At 50.1% G+C, this 4,229-nt stretch overlaps 1 protein-coding gene and 1 pseudogene across 1 annotated transcript in view; both read left to right on the top strand.

Annotated features, from left to right (window-relative positions):
• Positions 1–1,043: 1,043 nt before the first annotated feature.
• LOC105818524 lies at positions 1,044–1,701 on the top strand (annotated as a pseudogene).
• A 1,163-nt stretch (positions 1,702–2,864) lies between these two features.
• The window catches only part of MTG2 (mitochondrial ribosome-associated GTPase 2), a 10,293-nt gene continuing 8,928 nt past the window's right edge, over positions 2,865–4,229 (top strand). Inside the window, exon 1 of the mRNA XM_012654557.1 lies at positions 2,865–3,024. The gene's annotated coding sequence lies outside the window, so the exon portion shown is untranslated. The remainder of the gene's footprint in view (positions 3,025–4,229) is intronic.

Below are 4,229 nucleotides of genomic sequence, written 5' to 3'. Positions count from 1 at the left end.
ACTGTGTGACTTTGGGCAAGTGACTTAACCTGACACTCAGCCGCCACTGTACTCAGTTTAGGATAATTCGAGGAGCGTTTATAAGGGACAGTTTGCACAGGTAGAGGGTAGGGACAGCACAGAGTTGGTGCTTCACCTGGAGCTAGTGGCAGTGGAGGTGTTTCTCTCCCGGGACTCCACAGGATAAGGGGGGAGCTGTTACAGAACCGGGAGAAGGAATCCCGGGAGAGGGCTTCCTGGCTGGAGGTGGGACCTTCAGCCTGGGGGTCTGAGGGCAGGGACGTGAATGTCTCACCTCCTTACAGAGAGCAGCCTGGAAGAGCAGGCGGAAGATCCCCAGCATGCAGTGGGACCTCACGGTTATCGTAAGGAATGCATTTTAAAATCCGTACGTAGAAGGTTTAGAAGTGGTTCCTGGCAAATGACTTCTGTGGACCAGTAGACACTGAGCTTAACATTTTACAGAACAACAGTAATAATGTCTCAAGTGGAGCCCTTCCTTTTTATTGAATGCCTTTCCAGGCATTTTTAAAAGCTCTATCCTGTAATGTAGGATAGAGTCTCTGTCCGACTCCGGACCCTGGGCTGTCACCACTGTCTTGCTAAGCTGTGCTCAGTAAATGGATGCTGTTATAGGAGTTTGAGTTCACTTTTCTGGGCTCCCACGGCACAGTGTATAGACTAGCGCTGTCCAGTAGAACTTTCTGTGATGATGGAAACGTTCCAATCTGTCCTGTCCAATATGGTACCCATTGGAAACATGGGGCTGTGAGCACTTAGAATGTGGCCTGGGGGACCGAGGAACTGAGTTTTTACATTTTGTTTAATTTTAGTTAATTTAAACTTAATATTGCATGTGGCTAGTGGTTACTGTATTGGACAGCATAAGGATATCCTTGTTAAGGAGATGCAGTGGGGCCCGAGGGGCCACTGGCCATGGGCAGTCAGCCTGTAGCGTCCCTGGTCTCTCCAGCCCTTGCCTGGGACCATACTGACAAGACCCCCTTCCCCTGGGCTGGACCCGTCTCGACAGCTAGGAGCCAATGACGAGAGACAGAACCAAACCCTATGAGCTGGACCAAGAGAAGTAGGATGCTGATGACAACATGTAGATCATCTACCTGGAGGACAGGGCGGTGGACAAGTCCATGCTCTTGTCGAGATTTCTCGTGGATGGATTTCAGCCACAGCAGCTGTCCACGTATGCCCTGACCCATACAAGCCCACGGACACCATAGATGGCAAGACCATCCTTGTGGACTTCTGGGACATGCATGCCTCTTACTACCACAAGGCCCACGCCTGCGTCATGGTGTTTGATGTGCAGAGGAAAGTCACCTGTGAGAACCTGGGCACCTGGTATACAGAGCTTCAGGAGTTCAGGCCAAAGATTTCGTGCTTCACGGTGGCCAGTAAAAACAATGGAGACATAAAGGTGACCCCAGAAAGCTTTAATTTTGCCAGGAAGTTCTCCTTGCCCCAGTGTCTCAGCTGCTGATGATACCAATGTTATGAAGCTCTTCAGTGTCGCAGTTTGATTAGCTGTGTCTTACAAACATAACTCCCAGGACTTCAGGGATGGGTCTCCAGCAAGAGCTCGAAAACTTCAAATTGGAGCAGAAGGAGGAGGAGGTGCTTGACCAAGAGCAGAGTGGCAGCATCACGAGCCCATCAGAGGAGGCAGCCTCTCCCCGCAGCTGAGCTGCGGCTGGGGCCCCTTTCTAAATGCCCCTCCCATCGGCAACCTCCAGATCTGAATGGAGACACCTCCAGGCCATGCCTTGTTCTGCCTCCCGTGAACCTGCCCATCCCATTTTCCTGGCTCAGGATACAGGGACGAGGCCAGCACCAGTGCACTCTCTGGACAGGGTAAGAGGTCCACGAAGCACAATTAGGGATCAGTGTCATGAACACCTTCCCCGCTCCCCAGCCCCCAGGCCAGACAGTGAAGAGAATCAGGGAACATGCTTGGTTATCTCTTTAATAAAAAGAATTTAGGTCATTTTGCTTTTTCTTCCTAACACTGACCTCAGGGACTATTCCTTATGCTCCTGCTGAGGCAGCGCTGACCCCTCTTCCCACCCCTGCAGAATCTGTGGCCCCACCCTTTTCCCACGTGGTCTCTCCTCCCTTTTCCTCTCTAGTCTCCCAGCATCTTTATTGAAAATGTTCTTGAGCAGACAGCTATTCATTCCAGATTTGGGGCACCTGCTCTGTTGTAGGAGCTCTTCTAGGTGAGGGCGAGATCACAGGAACAGGCTTGCCATTGGAGCTAAGAAAAACCCGGGGACAGGTCTACTGGCAAGACACAGGGTCGGCAAACACCAGGGGTCAGTACGGCTACACCGCACGCACACCCATTTGGATTACAAGAAATCGACTTTAAGAAGAGCTCCCTTTGAAACCCCGATTTCAGCGTAGGAGGCTGTCCATTCCCTCATCGTCTCGAGGACTAGGTGGGCATCCTTCGTGCCTCCCGTGGGGGCCGAGCGCTGTGGCAGAGCCGTCGCCGCTCGCTCCTGCAGTGCCGTGGGCAGCTCGCGTGTTTCTGTGATCATCTGTGCATCGTCTGCTTTGCTTTTGTTAGTTTGTTTTGCTTTTATTGTTTCCTTTTTTACTGTAAAGGTTGAATGACACGCAAAATAAGGATATCCTTATTAGAAGGCAAATAGCACCAAACAGCAGCGTGGAACCCAGCTGAATTTGCGTGTCTGGCAAGGGAGCACCGCGGCACTCAGCCGGTCTCCAGACAAACCGAAAGGGCAAAAACAAGGACTGCGCCAAGTTAGGCAGATTCAGAGTCCAGGGCTCCGGGTGGCTTTGCCATTGACCCCCCTCTGTGTGGCTGCTCCTCAGGTGTCGTGCCACCCGTGTCAGGAACCCTGGATTCCGGAGTGCGGGGACCACGCGTGACTCCGCGGGCCCAGCCGTGGATGTGCCTGTGTGGCCCCGCGAGCTGCTTACGCTCCCCTGGCGGCTGTGTCCACACTCCACCCTCTGCTCCCCCGCAGTAGCTCCGACGCGGTAAGTCTCCACACCTGTCTTCACCTCAGTTTCCTCGTCTGTAGAGCGGGGGTAATGAAAGTACTCTCCTCACAGTGTCCGTGAGGACTAAATGAGTTAACCCCTGAAAAATACTTAGAACAGTACCTTGCAAGTAGTGAGGTAGCGATCTTGAATGTTTATTATTACACTTATTTCTAGGTACTTTTTGTATTTGGTACAAATGGGATTTTAAATTTTAATTTTCAATTATTTGCTGCTGTTATGAGAATAGTTGTTTTTTTATATTAACCTAATAACCTGCAACCTTGCTCAGTTCATTTGTTATTAATTGTCGTTTTGTAGATTTCCCTGGGATTTTCTGTGGAATCAAACATCTCTTCTGTAAATAGGGACAGATACACTTCATCCTTTTTTCTTTTTTTTCTTTACTGCAGTCTCTGAAAGGACAGTGGTGCACAGCAGTGGTGACCATCTGGCCTTTTTCTCGGACTCAAGGGGCGACCGTTCAGTCTTTCTCCATTAAGTGTGATGAGCTGTGGCCTTTTGCAGATGCCCTTTATGAGGGTGCAGGTGCCCGTCTGTCCCTGGCTTGCTGGGCATTTGATTTTCCTGGCCCCGAGGGTGCACTGAATTCTGTCTCGTGCCTGTCGGTGTGGTGAGGTGCGCTGGCTGAGTTCTGACTGCTGATGTGGCCCGTGTTTCTGCAGAAGCCCTCCTGGGTCTTCACGTGTGGTCCTCTCTGGACTGCTGGATCCAACTGGATAGTATTTTGTTCCGAGTTGTTTGCATCTGTATTCATGAAGGGTATTGGTTTATAATTTCCTTTTCTCGTAGTCTCAGGTTTTGGTACTAGGGCCTCATAGGATGACTTGTATAGTGACCTTGCTTCCTCTGTTTTCTGAAAAACTCTGCGTAAGATTGGTGTTGTTTATGTCTTGACTGTTTGCTGGGATTTACCAGGAAAACAATCTGAGTCTGGAGTTTTTGTTTGGGGAATGTTCTTTTATAACAAATTCAACTTCTCGAGTAGATAGAGGGCTATTTAGAATATCTGTTTCTTCTTGTGTTTATTTGGTCATTTGCATTTCTCAAGAAGTTTGCCACTTCACGTAAATTGAATTTGTCGGCATGAAGTTGTTCGTAGTGCTGCCTTGTCCTTTGCTGACTGCGGGGTCAGATTGACGACCGTTGTTCGATGCCTCGTGTTGGCGACTGGTGCTCTC

The sequence above is a fragment of the Propithecus coquereli genome, unplaced genomic scaffold (assembly GCF_000956105.1).
Source record: "Propithecus coquereli isolate 6110/MARCELLA unplaced genomic scaffold, Pcoq_1.0 Scaffold442, whole genome shotgun sequence".
NCBI classification, from domain to species: domain Eukaryota; kingdom Metazoa; phylum Chordata; class Mammalia; order Primates; family Indriidae; genus Propithecus; species Propithecus coquereli.
The sequence above is the reverse complement of the archived record's forward strand: the minus strand, read 5'-3'. Positions and strand labels throughout refer to the sequence as shown.